This window comes from Lissotriton helveticus, chromosome 6 (genome assembly GCF_964261635.1).
Source record: "Lissotriton helveticus chromosome 6, aLisHel1.1, whole genome shotgun sequence".
Lineage (NCBI taxonomy): Eukaryota > Metazoa > Chordata > Amphibia > Caudata > Salamandridae > Lissotriton > Lissotriton helveticus.
Window position 1 is genome coordinate 692101417 of NC_136067.1, and position 25537 is coordinate 692126953.

Here is a 25537-nt window from a genome sequence, read left to right on the forward strand (position 1 = left end):
ACTTTTACGCCACCGTTGCGTCACTTTTGTTACTCATCGGCGGCGTAAACAATGCGCCATGTTACGACTTATTTACAACGTGACGCATCTAGGCAGATGCGTCACGTTGCAAAGCCCTGCACCACATGAAACCTGCGTCAGGATTCATGTGGGCGTTCTGTCGCAGGGTGGGCGTTCCCTCGTAGGAAAGCCCTGTAAAACTGACGCAGTGAAATCTACAAGATTTAACTGAGTCAGTTTTACGACGCTGCTGCGTCAAATCCTTACGCCTGCTTGAAGCAGGCGTAAGGAGTGACGCACCACGTTATGTATGGGTGGCCCCTGTGCATTGCAGGCATTGTGTCGCGCTTGCGATGCGACTCCAGCAATGCGCCACCCGTACGCAACAAGATGCGTCACGCATCTGCCCTTCCTTGTACCATGGTGCGCCGCATTGTAATTGCGGTGCATCTGTGGTGGCGCAAGGAGGGAATTGCGTGACGCATCAGTTCTGGCGAGTCCCTGCTGATTTGCAGAGATGCGCCAGAACTTGTAAATATGCCCCTAAGTACAGACTCACATTAACCCTTTTTCCACTTTGTATGTGTGCTGTAAAGTGCAGCACACATTCAAAGTCGAAAAAGGAAGGAGAAATGAAAGCATTTAGCATTTCATCTTCCTTGCGCCTACTTGAAAAGGGCGCCGTTTTTTCACACTAAACCCAATCTACTTTATTTAGAAAATTGGGTTTAGCGTGAGAAGCCCTGGGTGGTTGTATGGGAATGCCAATACACCACCCATAGTACGCCCCCTGGTGAAAAGTAATGCGAAGCAGCGCCTTACTTTTCCGTTATTTCCGTTAAGTAAATTGGGGTAAAAAGATTTTGTGCTGAAACACGGTGCAAAATCTTACAAAATCTCCCCCCTTATATGCAAACATTTGCCATTGTGTGTAGAAAAAAATTGTAAAAGGTAAGTTGCAGTGATACATTTTGCATACACTTTCCATGGGCTGAACAATATCGGGTATTGCAAAAAAAAAACCCTTAGATTGGGCAAAGGAAAACGTGTCTGTATGTCTTTGCAAGGAGTGTGATATTCTATTTCTACCATTTGACCCGTTCATAAGCTTTTGATATAATTCTGTCCTGCCACACGTGTTGCTTGGATGTAATATCTCACCAGTGCATGACAAGAGCGACATCGTTTGTCTATTGAGTCTGACACAGCTGTGAATACCAAATGGCGACCAGAGGCCTCACCCTTACAGCCAAGATGGTTTAAGCTTCTAATGGTTATGCACACCAGTCTGACAGGCAGAACGGCACTCTGCACAAAGTTTGTGGAGGTACAACAATCCATACATTCGTTATATGTAACATTTGGAAAGGCTGCTCTCCATGCACTAAAACGTTTCCTGCCTCAAGTAAATGTGCTAATGAGCTAGACAAGCACATTCTAGTCTGCTTCCCTTAAAACGAGCCCTTGGCCGATGAAAGTCACTTCATAAATCTCAAACCTTTAGTTAACATTTGGGCTTCTCTTGGGATTCCGTTTACAGCACACGTTTGCTGAGTTTATAGTGCCTATTAAACGGGCTGTTAGTCGTTTAACATGGTGCAAAATGTCTTATGATCATCACACGGTGTCTTGGTGTGTTCACATGTGGCAAAACAGCTCTCTCAAAAATGGATTCGCGAGACCGGATCTAACTCTGAGAGCGGATTCGAAACAGTTATTTTCTCTGAATTTTCTGGCGCTCCTCCTGAGGACAGAATCATTTACATTACTTTTTTGGAAGATTCCCAAGTGATGTAACTCCAGACTTACAGTTCAGGTAAAGGACATGTTTATTGCTTGGCTTACACCTTAACGATACATTTGAAAATAGTTAGATTGAACAAGAGCACACACTGACTCAACATTAAAAATAAACGTGGTGAAAATCAAATAGATAAATGGCAAAAGTACATAAAGGCATCTAGACAAAAGCTTATGCACCAGTGATAAAATTACATGAACCAAGTAGACACACCTCTGATCCAGAGCTTTACAGGCCCATGTGCAAGTAGTCCAGCCTATCAACGTTTTTAATTGCATTATGGGACTTGTAGTCTTGTGAATCCCATTATAAATGGAGAAATACAAATCCCAGAACGTAAAGGGAAAACCTGGGCTCGAGGTGCTGCTGAATATGGACCCAGGGCACTTGAGTTATCTGATGAGCAAATCACTGCATTCATTCAGAGATATAACATGACAGTGCATGAAAGCAAAATACAGAGGGTAGAAAGAACACATTCTTATAGACAACACCTCATGTAAGCTCGATAGCTCCGGATTTATGATACCCCCAGCTCATGCCATCCACAGGAATTTACTCTATTTGGTCTAGACTAGACATGTATATACTGATATGGTAGCTCTAAACCTGTAAATTCCATAAGACAGTTCCTGATAAACGGCCATCTCTTTAGCTTAGTATTCCTACAAACTCACTACTGCTGACGTTACACTGTCTTCGGGGCTCATTACGCGAGAAGGTAAACACACACATAAAATGCAGTGGGGCTTGTTGAAGAAGTAAACGATTTAGCTGCCTCCATCCTGTCTTCCTGGAGCAGAAGGAATTCCAGGATAGCACTACACTGACGTTAGGGACTGAGAGAGCCATACCATACTCTGCCAAGGGTCTCAGGATGCTTGCTGCTAGGTTCCCATGATCCTCTGATATGATGTACCTCTCACCAGATTTATCACCTCTAAGCACATCTTGCAGCACTCTCTCCCTACTCCCAAATGACAACAAAATTAAACCCAGGGATACAATGAAGTCCAAGACAATGGCCTTGGCTCCTCCAATCACAGCCCATCAGTGTTCAGCTTTTGAAGAGTAGACAAATGATTCTGTATGGGGAATTTCAAAATTGTGTGCTGTCTGGGATAAAGGTAGCAATTATGAGAGTGGGCAGACGTGGTGGTGATTGAGCAACTTGATTCTCTGGCCCATCTCCTGCTTCACTCACATTGTGGCCACCTCCTTCAAGGTCTTTACACAGGTTACAGTCTTGAAATTTTGATTGGTAGCCTAATGCATTCTGGATGCTGTTGTCTTGTTTTGACTAATTTGACTAACACACCTGAACAGAATGATTTGTAGGTGGAATGCTCAGGACTGGAGACAATGTCTGTGATGGCCTCTAGTGAGGTGGCTGCCCTATTCAAACAAACAACACCAGGTACAATGGGATTTGCCTTTGAAGTACAGTATTGTCACCGTGTTACCTAGAGCCATCTTAGCCATCTTCTCGGATTTTACAGAAAGGTGATCTTTTACTGAGGCCTTGTGGGATGAGCAGCATGTGCCTTATAAAATATATATGCCATACACCCCCAATCTAATTGTACTGAAGAGCATCAGAAGTCTTTCAAATGTTACCTTGAAGAGGAAGTTGGATATGTTCCTGCCCTATTTGCTGTTTGGGAAGCACTACAAAAATAGATGTGTCTCACCCCATTGTAGTTTTTTTTGTCTACCCCATCCATTTCTCTGTCACTTTAATGAAGTTTTGTGGGAATATAACCCAAGATACCCCAACAAAACGTAGTGGAATTTGTGCTGGACCACAGAAACTAACTGATACATAAGGCAAATGCTAACCTTAGGCGAACTAGAAGCTCCTGGAGGAGATGTGTAACCTTAAGACCATCATCATTGATTACCAGGTGAGTGTGAAGTCCTGATCATAAAGCTGATCAATCTTCCTGCAGTGTTGGTTAAACAGTGTGTTTCTTGTCCTATAAAAAAGATAGATGATATCAGCTATTTAATTTAGATTACATTAATGCCTCAAAAGAACCCCACACACTTTTTCAGGTTAATTGGCTGAAATACTATGATCATAGATAGACAATGCAGCAATGCCAGTAGCTTCTCGACTAGCTGCAAGGGCCATAAAGTTTGTATCATTTGGAGTATGTGATTACTGCATCCTGACTCTTGTACAGCAAAAAGAACACTGAGGCAAATTGGCCACCGATTCACACTCTGCTCTAAAGAGACACTGTTCTACATCTATGAATATGACACTTGAATGAAATAATCTTCATCTGTAAAGCAATACTTACAAAATGTCAGAGAAGGTATTGAATGACATCAATACCGAAATGGTTGAGATGCTAGCCTTGAGTCTCCTAGTTGTTGCATATTTACCACAAAGATCACCTCAAAATTGTATACTTTATACCCTGAGAGGAATAATGGCCTGGTCTTCACATTGTATGGTACAAAATGTAGACACTGATTAGATTTGCCTTTAGCTCTATTACCTTTATAAAGTATCATTATTTGGATATTTGAAATTTTATTACACATACTTGCAAATACCTTTTCTAGAGAACAAATAAGAACATGTCCCCATTTCAACAGACCATTCAATTTTATTGAGTAGTCACCCGACCCCTTCGAAACTGATAGGAAGTGATCAATAATGTTTCATTTCATTCAAAATTAAATTTTTTCTATATCTGAAGCCACCAACATCTTATATGTAGATCCAAGAACTCAAAAATCTTCAGAATTCAACCCCTATATTTCTAGGAGAAGACACCATAGTAATGATCAGACTCTGCAGTGGAATAGAATTGTATGTTCATATTATGGAAGAAAACGTTTACTAAAATTACTTCTATTGTTTTTCTAGAATCCTTTTTATCAATAAGGGCTTGAGATGCTCCTCTGTTTTTCTTCTTCATCCTCCTCTTCTTGGTTTACAACTTGTCATTAACTGCAGCTTTCAGTTCCTGTTTTAGATGCAAGGACATGTTTCTAATCTATCTGTATTAACTAACCAATCAGATTCTCTGAAACTCCTTAAGAGTATAGTGTCTTGATAAAAGTCAACGGTGTTTTGGTGAAGATAATGGTGTAATTGATATGGATTCCTTCTTAATCTGTATTGTTCATCAACTGGATGTTGGACATTTAAATTTGCTGTCCCTTTAAATTGATACATAACTGAAAATTTGTTAACATAAAAACAATTCTTCCATTGGAAAAATATATATTGTTGTAAGAGGGTATTCCGAAATGTCATTCACTATAAACAACATCATTAAGGTTACTGGTTAAACAAGAAGGCCTTAGGAAATTAGGAAAGGGGAACATGTGAAGGCTGAGGGAGTCGACAAGAGGCAAAACACAACAAAGATGAGGGAGTGAAATACCGGTACAAACTGGCACAAATAGTGAAGGAGTCAAAACAATCAATGTTGCCAGACATTATTCTATAGGACAGATGAACCATCATTATATGGGTCTGTCTGTTTTGGCCTGGAAGATCCTGATCCTGTTGTGGAGCAAGCAGCGTGTTTTGGACCCAACATGGGAAGTCTCTGTCCTCCAATTTCTAGTTTCCATTACCCAATCCTTGACCTCCTCCACATATGGGATTTCCTAACTCTCACGTGAGTTCCTCTTCCATATATGATGTTTCCTGACTCTCTTGCTGGGTGGTTTTTTTGCTGCAGAGATCTGACAACCATGGAGGACTGGGTTCTTATGGAATGTCCCAGGCTGAAGAACATGCTGGCTGAAAGGAGTAAACCAGAAGAGTTGCCACTCAATAAGGAATAAGTTGAGGACTGCTTAAACATAATTTTGACAGTAAACACTTGACAGAGAGATGAAGAGTGAGGAACATATTTGATCGATTGTTCTGGATCAGGAGTGTCCAATCTAGGTCCAATGACAGTTCATGAAGACTGGATCCATTTGAATTTTTCATCATAACCACAATGTAAATGGGTCCTAAATTGATTAACTTTCTGTACATTTATTTTACCTTGCTAGCATGAAAATCCAGCATGTGTCTGCCCCTCCTTGGGCAACCTTGATGTAGACCCAGTGTTGAAAATAGGCTGATTACCAAGATTTGATGATGAAAAGGCAATGCCTTCTTGAACAAATAACTACTCCTTTATGGTATCTGCCTTCATGTCACCCGGTGCACAGTCCTTCATTTACCACATAGCATAGTTGTACCCAAATGGCAGGCTCTATGGTGGCCTGCTTGTAAGTAAGGAGTAAGAGGGAATGCATGGAGGAACAGCACAGATGCTCTGACCAGGAGCACAGGCACTCAAAGAAGGTGCATGAGTGTCCAGTGCAGCATACGCTCATTGAACAGGTGTCCTAACTGAGATTAGAGAAGGGGTTTTAGTAGGGGAAACATAATTATTGCATGGCAGAGATTATCCTGGACAGGCAGGTTTCATTCTGAGGAGAGTCTTGGTCACTAATATTCTTCCAGTTGGCTATCTTTTGGACTTTCTTACCTGACTTGGAGTGGCAGACATGGCTACCAGGGTGCAAATTGAAGCTCAGATGAAGTCTAAGATTATTGTCCCTGAATGAAATAGAGGAGTTCTTACTAAAAAGAAGGACAGTATATAAGATGAGTCTGCATTGCATGAACTTAGTCCAGTGAATGCAAGGTTGCCTGAACTGGGGCTAGAGGTTTTGACTTCTGGATTTGAGGGTCCGAATGAGATAGTTATGTTTCAGTTACACTTCTTTAAGTCTCTGAGAGTAGGTTTAATTGAAGCTCTTTATGGGAGGCAGCAAAACAAGAAACGTGTGAGAACCTTCTTCTGATGTTGCTGAAAGAATGTGCTTAATGGTAGGGAATGATATTGCCTCACTTGTTCATAGCATTGTGAGCTACTTAAGCAGCCTCTTGTTCTGTTCCAGTCAAATAAAAAGGGCTCAGAGAATCCAGAGTCTCGGTGGTTGTTGCTAATTCTTCACCCAATGGGCAAAGTATTTTTCAGTGCCTTGTACGTGCACTTTTTGGACTAGATGAAAACTAATTTAATTCTAAGTGGAGAGACTAATTTTCTCCATAATACTTCTGCAGCACACATTGCACTGATCATGTTTTATTAGCATCTGTAACATTGGGACAACAATTGCTCCACTTAAGTGTGCCTTTATTAATTTTCACCCATCGGTATCATCAAATACCATGAAAAAGTTGACTGTGTGGGAAACTCCTGCCCCACATGTAGACATGATTAGAGCCGTATTCACCCTTGTTAGAGGCCTGTTTGTCTGTTAATAAATGCACAGTCAGCAGGTTTAGCATGGATATTTTATTACTCTTTTAGCCTTCAAATTGTGAATTACTGACATATGCAAAGGATTCCTCTTCTGCCACTTGATAGCATGGAAATGAATAAACCGTTCAACCCTTTAACCTACGACAGAGATCTCCGACTCTGGGCCAACTCCGTCTCTCTGTTGACCGATCCTTACCACTGTGTTAGAATGGCGCACATATCAAAAATTCATCAACGTACAGCAATTTTAAAGTTCAGTCAATGATGAGAGTGTTGGTAAAGTTTTAAAAGATGTATTTCTCATTAGGAGATTAGTAATAATGTTGTCTTTCATTCAGATTAGTTAGATATATCCAGGTACAGAAATATCGAGAAGTATTTGGTTAGAGGTAGCATGAAAAATAACAGCGTGTTCCATAAAAGAAATAGTCCCTTTCTTAATCTAAAGGAAAGGACCTAACCTAACATAAAACCCATAAAGAGTTCCTTGTGGAAAAGAACCAAGGATTTGGAGCATCAAGCTAATAGTTGCAAGAGAGTCAACTCTTCATTAAGAGCAGTTCTGGAAACTCAGCCGAGCTTCCCAACAGTTTCAGTAGCAACCTTCAATCCAAACTAGAAGAAAATTAATCACAGCAGTAGCTATAATTTGCCACAAAGACAAAAGTCTCCTCACGATGGTAAGGAAAACAAGAAATTCACAGTTAGCAGTAGCTTAGAGTAATGTGGGCTAGGACAGCAAAGTGCTAAGGGGCATAGCAGTGTAAGTGTGCATAGAATGCATTGAATGCCATAACTCTCTCACTAGGAACACGTATTATATTGAAAGGCACAAAACATACTTTGCAAAAACCGATGCTTAAGTCATTTCCAGCCAATGAAGAAGGATCTTCCTATAGACCGTCGCCTCTCCTCTCGGTTCCCACAGTAAACGTCCATTTTGACATGATGTTATTTGAATGCGGCTACAGGGTATTACAAAAAGATACATTTAGGAAACCTACTCTGTTATCTGTTTAGTGTCCCACTGTGTTGCAATGGGCTGCTCTATGAAATGAAACATTATTGTCTAGCATGTCCTGGTTAGATCATGAGAACTATTTTCTTCAACAATCCTTAATTCTACTAAACATTTTTATTTATTATAACACATAGCATTTGGCTTGATCTATTACGATGAAATCATATGGTGTGAGGAAACAATGAAATACACTTTCTTGAAAAAGCACTTTTTCTGACAATGGCACATATTACATCTAAATATTAAAATAAATCAGCAGTTCTAAAAGGCATTATTTTATTAAAGGGTAAGAGAAAGGAGATAAAGAAAAAAATATGAGGCTTAGTCATGTGAGCATGGTGAAAATGGGAGCTTTCTGCCGATCAATAAGCTGCACGTTTGTTTTTATACATTTAAGAAATGCAAATGTTCCTATGGTTTGTTCTTGGTAAGCATTCTCAACGGTATTATCAAGATATATTTTAGCATCCATGTACGGTTAATATTGTCTAAACTTTTCTACTCTATCACACTCATTGACTTTATTTTTGTCTATCACAGGATTCTACCCTCCGCTGCCTTTTGGGTGGGTTTGGACTATAGAAATACTACATTCATACATACATACCTGCCAACAGGTATTCCGTCACCTACCACTGCAGTGCTGTTTAATTAAGCACTGCAGTGCAGGAGGCTAAATGCCCGTCAACCTGATTCCTCATTTTATCGTGCTGGCAAACCCTGTATGTTTTATTGTGCAAGAGACTTCTGTTATGAAACTGGTAATCAGTGCATTACATGATTTAAGAATGTTGCTAACAAAAAGGGTGGTAGACCCTTTTGGATGTTAAGGACCCACTAAGAGATGCAGTCCTTTTAATTTGCGTTGCTACTAGCTCCATGACCAGCCATGACATTGTGAATAGTAATGGGTGTTGGGAGCAGATTATACTAATGGGGTACCTGCACCTCAGTGAAGAGACTGCTTTTGGTGTTAACTGGTAAACTTTTGTCATATGTCATGATTACTGCATTTAAAGTGAGCCTGAGAGTGCCTAGGTACACATAAGGTAGGGTACTCCTACGGGGTTCTCCTGTTTGTATGTAGCCCTAAGGTAGTGAGGTGCCCTATTCGACTTAATGATAGCCAGTCCTTCTGTCTCCCCTGCTCCCTATCTGTCCCACTCTGCTACTTCGTTTCCTCTACAATTCCCTCTGAAAATAAGGGTAACAATCTGTCTTGAATTATCATCGTAGAGAAAGGAGTGTGAAACACTTTCTGTTAAATTGGACGTGGGTCATGCCAATTACATGTCAGCCTATGACATTGTACAAACAACACCTTAGAAAGGAATGACACAAAGGTAAGGCAAAGACTGCACACCTTTAACAGAGAAAATTGCTGTCTGCTCAATCCCTTCACCCCGTACATTGTGTTGGTGGGAGGATAGAGTCTGGAAGCAATACACAGGCTCACGAGAAACAGGAGGCAGTACACAATTTCACCTGAAACAGGTTTGTAGTGAGCCAGTCCGCCTCGCGAGCCCTGTGTGCGACGCGCGAGGCATTGGTCTCGTGCTGCCTGTTAATGTTACTGAGTTGTGACAGTTGGTGGCTGAGGGACACGGCCATTTTAGATGTACCTGGTGAAGGCTGTGTCGTGCTGGTGGGAGCTATTAATAAAGACTTTCTCACAATCTTTTAAGTGTGCCTTTGAGTTACTACAACTCATTATTGGCGACGAGGCACTTAAGCTCCCGCAACGGACCCGCGAAAGAAAAAGGTAGAGGAAAAATGGATTACCTTGGAAATGAGGCGTGTATTGTTTGAACTGTTAATCAAAACGAAGCAGAGGGAAGCTGGCTGCGTCGTCCTGGCGTGTAAAAAATGTGGAGTCTTTCCCGCTAATGTGAAGAAGTGAGCAGGAGTGGCGCTGCAGAGGAACAGCGTGGGGTCTGCTTCTCTTCTTTGCTGCTTCGAGAATAGACGCTGAAGTGAAGTACGACGTTTTTACAGAAACGTAAGTCAAGCGTGAAGCTGTACCCGCCTACCTCATGAAGCTTGCTTGATCAAGTTACAGCACATTCCCAGTGTCTTAAAGAGGAAGTAACTCATTTTCCAGAGTGTATTTGTGCCGATTTGCATTTCTATTACCATAGACTTGAAGCAAAAGTAAAGCACAAGGAAGATATCGCTGGGGCAAACACCACTTAAACAGTGGGTATTAGAGTTAAAGCACGATATATTGGTTATATGTGAAAAAAAATAACACTGCTGTGTTACAACTTATGTCACGTATTGTCGAGTACATGCTGACAAAGACAAGCCCAGGAAAGAGGGTTTTTTGGGAACAATTGATGGTTTTCTTCCTGTTTAGGTGAAAACCACTGTTGTTTTGCGCATTACAAGAGTTAAATCTGAAGTTGTGAAAAAAAACTCGCAGAGGCATATGTTATATAATTTGGTCTCTCAAATAAAACAAGTAACACCTCAGAGCTATGATGCAGTCAATTCACCCTCCGCCTCCTTTCTTAGATACACCTGGGGAACCACCTGTAACATGGAGAAAATGGTTTGACGCATTTGAGAATTATTTGGGGGCCATTGGTGCGCACAGGTTCAGAGCAGAAAGAAAAAGATTTTTACTTCTTCACTCACTGGGGTTCGAAGGAAGATAAACACTCAAACACTTACCTGATGTAGTTGATGAAGGTGGTGAAGAAACGGATGAATACCAAAACACTGTTAAAAAATTTAAAATAAGGTATGACAAGCAACCGAGTGTCGTTGTTTCAAGACACAAATTCTTCAAAAGAGCGCAAAAAATAGAGAAAGATGTTGACACGTACATTACCGCCTTGAGGAAAATGGTGGCAGGGTGCGAATTTGAAAATTTCAGTGAACAATTGGTGCGTGATCAATTCATAAGTAAATGTCTTGATAAATCCATAAGACAAAAGTTGTTGTCCTTGGAAAATCCATCTTTAGATGAATCCATCCGTATAGCTAAGAGCATTGAAACGTCACAATCCTCTATCAAAGAGCTCGAAAGTAAAAATGCAGAAATGGTAACACCTGTGCGCATTAAAAATGCGGTGAAGAGAAAAGAATTTCAACAGAATAATTTCTTCAAAAGAACAGATATCTGCTTCAGGTGTGGTTATCCTTCACACGCAAGAAGCGGAAGACCATGTCCCGCGAGGAATGCTTCTTGTCGAAAATGTGGGAAGATAGGGCATTTTGACAAAGTATGCCAAACTCATAAGAAAAGTTCTAACCAAGTCGATGTGTTAAGAACTCAAGTGGCAGTGACAGTGATGACACTCTCAGTGAACTTAAAGACATGGTTTTGGTGGTCAATGAAGGAGACATAAAAAGTGGTGATCCAAATGACTGTGTTGATCCTTACGCGATCATTGGTGTTGGAGATAAGAATCTGAGACTTTTGGTAGACTCAAGAGCTAGGATCACAATGATCAATGAATCTTTATTCAAGGAGAAATGGGGAAATAGACCCCTGCAACCACCTGATCGAGAGCCAGTATCCTATGAAGGGAGGAGCATAGATCTTCTAGGGTATTTTGAAGACGTCTTGGTGTTCAAGAACAGACATATATATGGAAAAATATATGTGGCCGTCCATGGATTAGACATTTTAGGATGGTTCCATCAAGGTTTGTTCAGTATGATGCTATGTCCTGGAGCTAAAGAACAAATTTTGGTTATTCGCGACCAAACACATGTGGAAGAATTACTCAATAAATACCCGAGAGTGTTTTCTGGGGAACTGGGAAAGATCAAAGGGTTCAAGCACAAAATAAAGATAAAGAGTGATGCTGTGCCTGTCAAGCACAAAATAAGGAGTATACACTTCAGCATTCGTAGCGATTTGGAAAAAGAACTCTTGTCTATGCAGAAAAGAGGAGTCATTGAACCAATTGAGTCGTCGGATTGGTCTTCGGCTTTAGTGGTAGCACGGAAGAAGAACAATTAACTCAGAATCTGCATTGACCTGCGCAGTCTAAACAAAGTGATTTGGGTGGATTCGCACCCTTTACCTAATATTACGGAAATGTTGGGTGTAGTTGCAGGGGCAAAGGTTTTCACCAAACTGGATTTGGCCTCTGCATAACACCAGATCGAACTTGACAAGGATTCACGCCACTTTACTGCGTTCAACTCTCCATCAGGATTGTATCAATTCTGTCGTATGCCTTTTGGCCTGGCTTCGGCAGCCTCTGTCTTTCAGAGAGTCATGGTCAATCTGCTCAAGGGAATCAAAAATGTTGCTATATTTCAAGATGACGTCCTGATATTTGCTAAGGATCAACAGGAACATGACCTTGTTTTGAACAAAATGTTGTCAATTTTCCAAGAACATGGCGTCGTACTAAAAAAGGACAAATGTGTATTCTCTAAAGACAGTGTGGAATATCTGGGTCACACCATCTCAAGCGAAGGCGTCATACCAAAGCCGAGTTTGGTTCAAGCTATAGTCGATGTATCAGCTCCCAAAGACAAAGCAGGTGTAAAATCACTTTTGGGTCTCACAGAATTTTATGCCCGTTTTATCCAAGACTATGCTACTAACATTCGCCCCATTTCAAGGTTGTTACAGGACAAAAGTGAATTTGTGTGTGATGAAGAGTGCAAGTCAGCGTTCAAATGGATCAAAGATAAACGAGGTACTGTCAGTGCTTTGAAACGTTTTGTGCAGGATGTCCCGTGCACCTTGACTGTTGATGCTAGTAACTATGGGTTAGGGGCTGTCTTGACGCAGGAGGTTGGTCCTAATGAATACACGGTGGGATTTGCATCCAGAGTACTTAGCGAGGCGGAAACGCATTACTCTGTGATTGAAAAGGAGCTCCTAGCATGTTGGTGGGGCATTGAAAAGTTCAAAAATTATCTGTGGGGGCGTAAGTTTACACTTCAAACGGACCACAAACCGTTGGTGTCTATTCTTGGTAACACAAAAAGCCGGAATGCTACACCCCGTATTGCCCGCCTTGCATCTAAGTTACTACAATACAATTTTGAAGTGGTTCACATTGCTGGGGGAAAGAATGTGAGGGCAGACGCATTGTCACGCTTGCCGGCCTCCACAAGCCAGACTATGCAATGCAATGATGACTGTTGTTATGATGTAAAAGAAGATTGTATTATAGCCAGTGTTGAATTGATGCATGTATGTTCTGTGGGACAAGAAGGTTGGAGGGAGGCTCTAGAAAGTGATGAAGTTCTAAAAGAGGTAAAGAAGTATATTGCTCAAGGGTGGCCCAGAGAAAGGAATGTGAGGGTGGAATTACAACCCTATGTGAAGGTGGGAGATGAACTTTCTATTGAGGATGGCCTGGTTTTCAGGCTTGAAAAACTGGTGCCCCCTGAAAACATTAGGTCCACACTTTTAGTCAAAGCCCATGAAGGGCATCTTGGAGCCACACTCACCAAACGTAGTGTAAGAGCGTACTTTTGGTGGCCGCAGATAGACAAAGACATTGATGCGATGGTGCAAGAATGCACAATTTGTTCTTCTAGTGACAAATGTTTTCGTACAGCCTGTTCCCCGCTCACGCCCATACCTCTTCCGGGTGCTCCGTGGGAAAAACTAGGTATTGATGTTCTAGGACCCTTCCATAGTTTACCCCATCAATGCAAATTTGCCATAGTGATGATGGATTATTACACTAAGTGGCCAGAAGGTAAGTTTGTGTCCAAAGTAGACTCTAAAGAGATTATCGACTTCATGAAAGAGATTTTCATGAGAGAAGGGTTCCCTCTTTCCATCATTTCCGACAATGGGGTGCAGTTTGTGTCCACAGAGGTGGAAGAGTTTCTTAAAGAATCAGCCATCACTCACTACAGAAGCTCCCTTTACCACCCGCAAACAAATGGCTTGGTGGAAAGACTCAATAGAGTAATTGGTGACTGTGTCAAATGTGCTATTGAACACAACAAAGCTGTTCCCCTGAGTGTGAGGGCTATGTTATGGTTCTACAGGACCACCCCCCATTCGTCTACAGGAGTATCTCCTTTTGAACTACTGAGAGGCAGAAAACCATGCACAGAATTTAGACCTGCATGGATGTCCAAATGGTTCAAATCTAATTCTTCTCCCCAAGAAATTGATGAAAAAGTTAGAAGAATGAGTGAAAAAGTACAGTCAAAACAGAAAGAATACTTTGATGAGAGGAAACGGGTAAAAAACAGAGCGTTTGCTGTGGGAGACTGTATAAGAATAAAGAAACAAGGGTTTGTAAAAAGAGGCGAGGCTAAGTTCAGTGAAACTGTAGTTGTTGACAAAGTGTGTGGAAGTGCTGTTCGGGTAAACGGACAGCACTGGTGGAATGTTAACAAGGTGGTAAAAGTGAAAAATGTTAAAAACAATCCGCTGAGCTCTAATGATGCAAAAAATGTTTCACGTGACAATCCTCCAAGTGATCTCAGTGTACAGCTTTCTGCTCCTCAACCCTCAACGGTGAGGAGAAGCACAAGAGCTATCAGAGTTCCCATTAGATACCGATGTTGATTCTTTCTCTTTCCTCTGAGCTCTCTTCTTGTTCTCTTCTTTTCCTCTCTTCTGACTCTTCTTTCTTTGCTCTTTGTTTTGTATGTATATAAGCTTTATTTCGATATAAAAACATATCATAAAAGCAGAACATCATAGCATAAAAACAGTTTAACAGTAATCTAAATAAAGCAACTTACATTTCATTATTTATAAAAAGAAAAACCTCTCATCGTTTGCACGAAAAAAGCATTAAATAGACGAAATAAAAGGGAACACATTATTGGATCGTCAGTTGTTTCGCAGTTCTTATGCGCCAGGCCCAACCTAGGAATTTTGCCAAACAAATGGCAAAAAAGGGTCTAGCATCTGAAAGCAGTATTCTTATAGCTTCCAAATGTGAGCGAGTTCCCAGGCTCCTACAAAGAGGCTTCAGCCACCTCCGTCTAGGGGCCACATAGGCTCTACACTCAAACAGCAAATGGGCAACAGATTCAACTTTTAGCTCACAGAATGGGCAGTAGGGTACCGTTTGCAGGGGTGGTTTCCAAGTAGAGGTAAACTGGCATAAAGGTAGTACCCCGACCCTAAATTTAAAATATAATGCTCTGTCGTGTGAACTATGGATCAGATCCAAATAGGGTTCCCTATAGGGGTTTTCTTTAACTGTCAAGAAATTGGCAACAGATTTGGGATGATTTATTTTGCCTACTCTCTCATTGTCCACCCATGACCAATAGGCCTTCTTCAGTACTTGTTTTGGAGGTGCTGTTTTATTTTCCCACGCGGCACCTAGGCCCAGTTTGTACAGAAGCCTCTTGACCTCCCTAAGCCAGGTGACCTTATGCCAACCTGGTAGAGCCAATAGATCTTTTAGGGCATCTGCATAGCTGTGGAGTTCGGGGACATTCCAAATTCTGGACCATAATACAAGAGGGCGTAGTTTGGCTTGCTCACAGATTGGGCGGGTGCCTGCGTCGAGCAAAAGGGGAATTGTGGGAGTGCTATGGGGTAGCCTCATCAGATCTTTATAAAATTTATTTTCTAAGTGGGCCAAAGTGTCCACTCTCTGAGTGCCCCAAAGTTCTGCGCCGTACAGTGCTGCACTCACAACCCTTCCCCTGTAAATATCAAGAAGTGCCCCAATAGGTTTCGTAGAGGAAGCACGCTGTTCTTGGAGCAGAGCACCAACAACCCTCTTGTGGGTCAGAAACACTTTTTGGTGGTGTGCCTTCCAACTCATACTATCGCTAAGACGTATGCCCAGATAGTCAAATTCTTTGACTCTTTCTAATGTAACAGAGTCTAGAGCGGGGGGTTTAACAGATTTGTTGGGGGGGTTGAGGACAAGAAATTTGGTCTTACCGATGTTTATGGCCAATCCCCTGGAGTCACAAAAGGCCTTGAAACTGGAGAGTAATGACTGTATACCCACAGGAGATTTCGAAATCAGAAGGGTGTCATCCGCAAACAGGAGCGTCGGGATTTTCTTTCCAGCCAGGGATGGTGCATCTGCTGGATGTTGGAGGAGGTGCTCCACCACTCCGTTGACGTAGAGAGAAAACAGAGTGGGGGCAAGCACACACCCCTGGCGGACGCCCCTGTCTACTGGGATACGCGGTGTTTTTTCTCCCTGGGAACCCCATCTGATTTGGGCAAAATTACTGTCATGAAATTTTATAAGCAAGGCCAGCAGGTAGGGAGGTAGACCTAGCCCATCGAGGACCTTCCACAATAATGCACGTGGGACCAGGTCGAAGGCTGTTCTCAAGTCTATGAAGACTAGATATAAACTGCCCCCTCCTAGCACCACTACTTTCCAATAAAGCAATAAAAGGCGGAATGTCTGCTCGATGGTGCCTGTCCCCGTTCTAAACCCTGCTTGAAAATCAGACAAAATCTGATTTTCATCCACCCACTGCAAAATCCTGCCCAATACCGCTTTCCCCGCTACCTTTTGCGTCGAGTCCAGCAAGCTAATGGGGCGATAATTAGCTGGGTCATCCCTGCAGCCTTTCTTAAAAATGGGGACGACTTCAGCGCCCCTCCATGAGTCAGGGAAAGACCCCCCCCCAACATAACCTCATTAAGAAGCGCAGCAATTAATCTGCTCTTTGTTTTAGGGAAAGGAGATATGTAGTGAGCCAGTCCGCCTCGCGCGCCCTGTGTGCGACGCGCGAGGCATTGGTCTCGTGCTGCCCATTAATGTTAATGAGTTGTGACAGTAGGTGGCTGAGGGACACGGCCATTTTAGATGTACCTGGTGAAGGCTGTGTCATGCTGGCGGGAGCTATTAATAAAGACTTTCTCACAATCTTTTAAGTGTGCCTTTGAGTTACTACAAGATTGTTATGGAGCATGTAGCCCACTGAAAGGAATGCTCACCCTGACTGGATATTTTGACAACAGCAAGGAAATAGTTGTAAACACAGGTGCCCATGGCCATGGATTTGTGCCAGTGCTATCTCAAGTCAATGGGAAATAGGGGAATGCATCTGTAAAACAAGTGGGAAGAACTGTGCCACAAATTAAATTAAAGTGATATTTAGAAAAAATGTTCCCCTCAAATAAGGTTAAGTCCTGTGTATTTGCTAACTGTTTGATGTCCAAACGGACCACAGAGAATTAAAATCTGTAATAAAAATGAAATAAGATAATACACAGTTGTTGACATGGTGTGTATCTTTTCAAGGATTAATATTGAATGTTGAACACAGGCCTGGGAGTCACTATGCCAGTGCACATGGGCACACCAGATAATTCCCTCTTGATGGAGAGATGTTGGAAAACCTTTAGCAACAACAAGCGGAAGAAGCATTTTTAGGGCTGTAACCTATTTTTAAGTGAGCCCCTAAATGATTTGCTATGCTGCAATCTGTGTCTGGACTTCAGGAATCAAGCTGATGCGCCTAACTCGTCTTCATATTATTCTGGAAAAAGACACTGCTGATATGGCAGTTGCCGGCTGCACTGGTAAAATGAGTGTAACCTAACATGTTAGTCTTAAAAGGCTGTACATTTGGGGCCTCATTTATGAGGCCTCGCGTCAGTTTTGCGCTATGCACTTTTTGTGACGCATCGGCGGCGTAAAACATGCCTCCTGATGCGCACTATTTACAAAGTGACGCATCTAAGCAGATGCGTCACTTTGTAAACCCCTGCGCTACATTATACCTGCGTCAGGAGGGGGCGTTCACCCGCAAAAAGCCTCGTAATAGTAACGCAGTGAAATCTATGAGATTTCACTGCGTTACTTTTAGGACGCTGTTGCGTCAAAATCTTGCGCCTGCCTCACAGCAGGCGTAAGACTGACGCAAGCCCTTTCACATGGGGCTTTCCCCATGTGAAAGGAAGCATTGCTGGAGTTGCGTCACTTTTGTGACACACTCCAGCAATGCGTCACTTTTGCGCCTACAGATATGTCATAAATACTGACGTATCTGTAACTCCTTGCGACATGACGCGTTATATTATAAATATGACGCATCAATGATGTCGCAAGGAGGGCGCAGTGAAAAGTGACGCATCGCTGTTTTCACGCAGCGATGCGTCACTTTTCATAAATGAGGCCCTAGGTATTTTGCTCAAAGTGCACATTTCTATAGTGTACTGATGTGTGGCTGACATGAGCTTACAACCTCTGCTATGCTTATGAAAGTTTGAGCATAAACTGAGGTAAATGCCATTTATTCCTCCTACACTTCGTGTGCCTGTGCTGGACCATGTCAGCACATGGTGAGACAGAATGCCCAGAGACCTTATAGTAAAACAAAGCTCTTGTAGAGGGCCACTCGGCCTTTACAGGACAATGTATCCACTCCTCATCCCTCATGACTGGGCTTAGTCCGAGGGGATAAATAAAGGGCCTCGAGATTGCACGTGACCTCGGACCGAATACCAGTCCTGAGTGTGTGTGTGGCACTTATTGTGAGCGGACATAGACTGAGACCACCCTCCTGTATCCAGCCCTTCACACGGGCGACAAAGGTGAGAAATGGCCCCACGCCTGCTACACGATGTGTGCCTGCTGCCCTGCAGCTCTGCGGCGGCGTTGCCTGCCTACCGGGAGTCCGCTGTTACATGACTCACAGTGTGTCGGTGGTCCAGATCCTGCTGATACCAGGCGGTCTCGAGCGGCGTGTCACCTGTGCCTTCCGGAGTCCCTGGGCATGGGAAACCTCTAGGAAGTCAGCGCAGGGCAGAGCGGATGTTTTACAAAGATTGGCAAGTGGCAGCAGGTGCTGGATGGTGCACCACATGGCCCCAGTGATTGTCACATGCCCTGCAGAATAATAAACAGAAAGACTGTGCAATAAACTTAAGCCCAGCCTGTGGCAGTAGGGGATCATCCATGCATCACGTGGCCCAGGTTTCCCCTCCACAAAGATAATACAGGTCTCACAGTGTGCAGGAGTGGCACCAAGAAGAAAAAAAAGACACAGGGACACCGGTTGCACACATAAGTATCCAAAGGCCAAGATTAAAAAAAGACAAAATATACAAAGGAGAACTGGGGAAAAGCACAGAAAGCAGCATCAGGTCAATGGAGGCACCACTCCTTGCAAAGAGAGTAGCCAGACAGGCTTGACAAGGAAGACACTACTGAGGGATCAGCATGGGAGACCCACCACCACCACCACCACCCCAACAGTGGCTCAGGCACCACTAGCGCCCTACACACAAGCGTCTGTGACACCGATGCCGCTGTTCAGCTAACTGGTGGATCCAGCCACCGCGGCTCCCATGTGAAAGCTCTGGATAGGCCGTTTGAACTACTATTTCACAGGGACACCGGAGACTGATGGCATGGTGAAACGCTCCCTGCTCATGCACTTCGAGGAAGATGAGCTATACAAACTTTTTAAAACGGTGCCGAACACGGGTGCCATGAGTATGACCGACAATTACAGCCCTGAACAGGTACTTTGCCCACAAATGAACCCGGACTACGAGCGGTTAAAGTTGCGCCAGGCTCGACAGACGAAAGCAGAAGCAGTGGATATGTTTTATTCCCTACTCCGGAAACTCACCATGACGTGCACCGGAATTGATCAGAATGAGGAGATAAGAGCCCGAATTATACAGGGGTGCAAGTCCATCACCCTGCGACGCGAAATGCTTCGACAACCAGGGATTTTGCTGGACGAGATCCTGGTACTCGCCTGATCTCATGAGCTGTTGAACAAGAGGGAGGACGAAATAGAGGCAGTTTGGGTGAGAAACACACCGGCTGCGATGGCACCAAAAGCGGCGCAGATGAAGGAAGAGACTGTAGACACCATACAGAGGCGACTGGCACTGAACCAAAGGAGAAATACGGGGAGCCGAGCCAGTGGCAAATGCGGACACTGAGGGTTTGATCACAGAGAACAAGACAGGTGCCCTGTCTGACGACAGACGTGTTCAAAATGTGGAAAAGCTAACCACTACACCAGCGTCTGCCGCAGTGGCGGAGGAAGGTCCTGTGAAGGTGCGACCAGAGGGCGCCAGGCAAACCTCATGAATTTTACATTAGAGGATCAAGAAGATAAGGAAGCCACACCCGAACAAAGCGCCTCTGCCTATTACGAAGACAATGCTGGCACATTTATCATATCATTTGCATGAAGACTGGGTCGCAAAGGGCGCCCTCCCCCACTGTTCCATGCAAAGTCAACGGGATTCGTGTGCAGGCCATCATTCCTCATTGTCACGGGTGCGTCTGTTAATGTAATGGACTCAGACCAGTATGACATGCTGATGCCCAAAACGAAACTGACACCCAGTGCTGGCAAAATCTACACGTATGGGGGCATGGAACCCATACCATTGAGGGGAATGATGGAGGTAGGGATTTCCAGCGACAAATACGCGTTGAAGACCACCTTCCACATTACTGAAGGAAAGAAAGGCATGTTGTTGAGCTGCCACACGGCTGAAGATTTGAAGCTGGTGTTCTTTGCCCAACAAGTACACGGAACACCATGCCGAAGACTAGGCAAGCTCTGAGGGCGCCAAGTGAAACTTCACATCGATCAGAGTATCCAGCCATACGCACTCCGACACTGGCACATACAGTTTAATCTTCATCCCCTGGTGGAGCAAGAGTTTCAGAACCTAGAGGTCCTCGGAGTAATAGAGAAGGTGTCAGGACCCACTCCATGGGTATTCCCGCTGGTGGTAGCGCCAAAACACCAAAGCCGAAGCAACCGGAAACGATCAGGCTCTGCGTAGACATGAGGCTCCCCAACCAAGCTATTTGCAGGGAGCTTGTGACCCCGATGAGGGATAATTCATGTAGCGGACTTAAATGGCACCAGGTGGTTTTCAAAACTCGACCTGAATTCAGGCTACCATCAGCTGGAGTTGGAGCCGGAGAGCCTCTACATTACCACCTTCTCCAAGCATGTAGGATTCCGAATATACACACAACTCAGCTTTGGAGTGTCTTCCACAGCCGAGGTCTACCAGAACGCCATCAGGGAAGCCCTCTCCGGCCTCGTAGGGGTGATAAATCTGAGCAATTATATTTTGATCTACTCCCAGAACCTGGAAGACCACCATGCCAGGCTGAGAGCCACTATACAAAGATTAGCTGAATGTGGACTCACCCTTCACAACAAGAAATGCGCATTCTATCAAGTGTCGATAGACTTCTATGGCTATATGTTCTCAAGGGATGGACTGTAAGTTGACCCTCGCAAGTCAGAAGCTATCCGAACTGGCCAGTACCGCAGAACACCACCGAAATACGAAGCTTCCTGGGGGGGGGGGGGGGGGTAGCGACGTATTGTGGGCGGTTCCTACTGCACCTGGCCACGATATCGGAGCCGCTGCTACAACTGACCAAGACCGAAACACCCTAGAAGTGGACCCCTCGAGAAGAAAGCAGCCTTCCAAGGCATCAAAAAGGCATTCTTGGATCAGACGACGATGATCTACTTTCACCCCAAAATGAAAACTGAACTCGTCATCGACGCCAGCCCCATTGGGCTCAGGGCAGTGCTTCTACAGGAGTACTCAAAAGGGACCTACGTCCCCGTAGCCTATGCCAGTCATGCCCTATCCCGTACGGAGATATGATATGCACAAATAGAGCGCAAGGCTCTTGCCATCAGATGGGCCTGCCAGCATTTTCATCTATACTTGTGTGGCCACCCCTTCCGAGGAATAACAGACCACAAACCCCTCATACCTCTGTTCAGCGGGTCCACTAGATTGGCACCCTGAGAATTGAAAGATGGGCAGTACAACTACAGGCATACTCATTTCAGTTGCTGTTTAGACTGGGAGCAGATAACCCTGCTGCCGACTTCTTGTCAAGACATCCCACACCAATGGATGGGGACAAGACCCCTGATGACAGTGCAAACATTGAGACTTTCGTGTGCATGATCGGAGAAAATGCTTGCCCGCTGGCTGTCACCAAGGAGGACTTGTGCCATGCCACTGAAGCTGACGACACCCTGTTAAGGGTTAGAAAAGCCCTAGAGAATGGACGGGGGCATCGGTTTCTGGATGGACTGTCTGCACTCACAGCAGAAGAGCAAAACTCCTGGTGACAAATACGGAGGGTAAGGCACGAACTCAGCATCAGTGGATTTGGACTGGTCCTCAGAGGACAGAGGATTGTGGTCCCCAAAAGATTACACCAGCAGATGGTCACCCTAGCCCACCAGAGCCACCAAGGGACAGCCAAGACAAAGGACTGGTTCAGAGCAACTGTGGTGCCCTGGCATGGACAGCTTGGTGGACGAAGAAGTAAGGAAATGCCATCCTTGCACCATCACAGGGTGGACCCTGTGCCAGTGCCGGTGATCTCCTAAGAACCCTGCAACACGCCCTGGCTCAAGGTCAGCATCGACTTTGGAAGTTTCCCGGATGGGCGGCACACCATGGTTGTCATGTACTCCTCCAAATTTCCGGTGCTTGAGTTGGTATCATCCACGGTGTTCACACACGTTCAACTGGCTCTCGAAAAGGTCTTTGCCATCTTCAGACTGCTTGAAGAAATAAAATCTGACAATAAACCACCCTTCCAGGGTCAGGACTTTATGACTTCTTGGAGCTGTGAGCCATCCGGCACTGCAGAATCACACCCCAATGGCCATAAGCCAATGGTGAGGTTAAGCGTTTCATGCAGACCCTGAACAGGTCACTGCGAATATTAGTGGACCAACAACAGGACCCAGAGACATGTCTTCACCAGTTCCTGCTAGCCTATCAGCAGACACCTCATTCGACCACGGGGTGTGTCCCAGCTACGCTCCTGTATAAACGCTTCCTTAGGGATTTCAACCCCGAAGACCCCAAATGGGCACCGCCAAGTCTGGACATTGACAGGGCCCAGCAGAAATATAAAGTCACCAACAAGAAGGCCAGCACCAGCAGAGGGGCCAAGACTCCATCCGTGCATGTAGGATCCCAAGTGGTCCTAAAAGATTGCCACCCTGGCTGGAAATTTCACACACCTTACGATCTGGAGGTGTGGACGGTCACCAGAGTGGATGGAATGATGGTCACTGCTCGCTGTGGCCGACACACCATGGTGCGAAATGTATCCTGGTTCAAGGAGGTCGTAGGTGTCCCCGATCTCCACAGGTTGTCATCGAAGGAAGAGGAGGATCCCATCGATGTGTCCATGGGACCTATGGCAAGTCCGAAGGTGACTCTGGTGCCGTCATCTGGCCAGGTCGTGGCACGCACACAGAGGGAAGGTCCTCAGTGCTTTCTCAGGAGTGGAGATGCAGAGCGGTCCCAGGGGAGTGTCGCAATGGACCAGGGCGGAATGTAATCTCGCAGCCAACGATACTTGCTGAGACCCAAACCCGCACCCAGCCAGTGGCGGGTGGTGAATCTGTCCAAGATTGAGTTGACGGGAATGTAACAAGTTAATATTCTGTTCTAGTGTTTCTATCCTCTTTCTTTTCACGTTTTCTGTTTATTCTAAATCTAAAGGAAAGGAAGGATGTAGAGGGACACCCGGCCTCTACAGGATAATGTATCCACTCCTCACCCTCGTGACCGGCTCGGTCCGAGGGGATAAATAAAGGGGCTGAAGGTTGCACGTGAGCGCCGGCTGAATACCAGTCCCGAGTGTGTGTGTTCCTTATTGTGAGCGGACCTAGGCCGAGCCCCCCCTGTATCCAGCCTGGTTAACTATGGATATGGTTTTCAATAAGATCTGCCTGATTGCTCGTTTGTGAGAGGTAACTTCAATTAAATTAATTCACAAGGGCTATATTTTATATCACATTTGACATCCGAATACATGTAATATACCTTTAATTGAGTTTGTTCCTGTACATCCAGTGTGTGTTTGACTTGAATAGTCACTGGCCTTCTTGGGTAGTCCTGAGAGGAATTTCCCACGTTTCTGTTTCCAGAGTGGATCCCTAACCTGTAATAATATAGGTGGTGAAGGCTTTGTTTTACAGGAACCACTCTGCTAATTACACGGCATGCATGATGGACCTCTTGTTACTCTCAGCCATCACTTGGTTCACCTTTGAAGTAAATGTAAGGAGAGAGTCCCATGCACCATTCTGCTTCCAAGCAAAGACCTCTGCCATTTTGCCTGACTGAGTACAAGGGACTGGGCCACTTTCTGACTTAGGATTCCTGCTAGGGGTGTCTGATTTTGCAAAGACAAGCATATTAAAAGGTATGACACTGAAAATTAATAAAAAAGGAAGTCAAAGGGACAAATTCCACTCTTGCTCATGATCAATAGAGGGTCGCTGCCACTTTGCAACTTTACAGTGCTGTTCCTCTGCTACTGCAAAGTCCCATCCCATTTCTGTATGCTTATCAAGTTGGCCAAATACTGCTTTTATTTCATTTTGAACTTTTTAACGTTTTGATCAAATCACTGTATCAAGTGTTAAGGCAGAGGGTTGATGAATGTGCGGCAAAATAAAATTAAAAGTACCAGGCCTCGAAGTTAAATATAATATTATGAGGATGTAGTCTTCATTTCTGTATGACTGTTGAACACGTTTAGTAATGGAACCTGTGTGTAACATCTATGGTGGAAAAGGAAATTGGCAGCACTCAAACAATAAGGCAGGAACAGATGCTCAAATAACTTTTCGGGTAATTGAGACACTTGCACACAGTCCACTGGCCCTTCAAGGGGAATAGGCTAAGGTTTCCACCACCATAATGTTGGATTGTGTGACATATTTAGAGATACTTGTCTGTCAGACATTTCTATAGTGTGAATGGAGCTGCCATGTCTCTCCTTTTAGCGCTGTAAGTTTGCCAAGTGGGACCCGTGTTTAAAGGGCCCAGTATGCAAACTTTTTTGTTTAGAGAAAAAAAACCTCCCAAAACAGAAACAAAAATTGCCTCGATGCACAGGGAGGTTTCTCCATGCAGGAAGGGAACAAACTCCCAAAACAGAAAGACAAATTGGCTCGATGCACAAGGAGGTTTCTCCCTGCAGGAAGGGGGTGGGTGCTTTCTAATTTTTCTTCCCAGTCCTGCTATGCTGACTAGGTGGACACCACCAGGTAAAATTAGTGACAGTCCTCCCACCCTCAATAGGGCTGGATGATTGCCACTGTGACTGGTGGTCCTTTGGCAATCAGGCTGTCAAGGTGGAGGTTTATACTGGAAAACCCAGTGAAGGTGCTGATGGTGTAAACCCATCAATTTGCACAGACAGTAAAAAAAAAGCACTGCCATAACTGATGGTGTTCTTGCCTGTAAACCTTGTGGTTGGCCTGCTTTATTTACTGTCAGGGCCAATTGCTGGGTTTACACCAGCAGAACCTTACCCACTTAAAAGCATAAGTAATGCCTTACTCATAAAGTATACATTTGGCTCCAGCTGATTTAATAATGTATTTTTAATACATTCCCTCTTGTTGATGTTAGTAAATCCAATAGAACACATTATTGCATATCAGTATTGCAAACAGTAGGAACTGGAGGCTACCTGAAAGAGT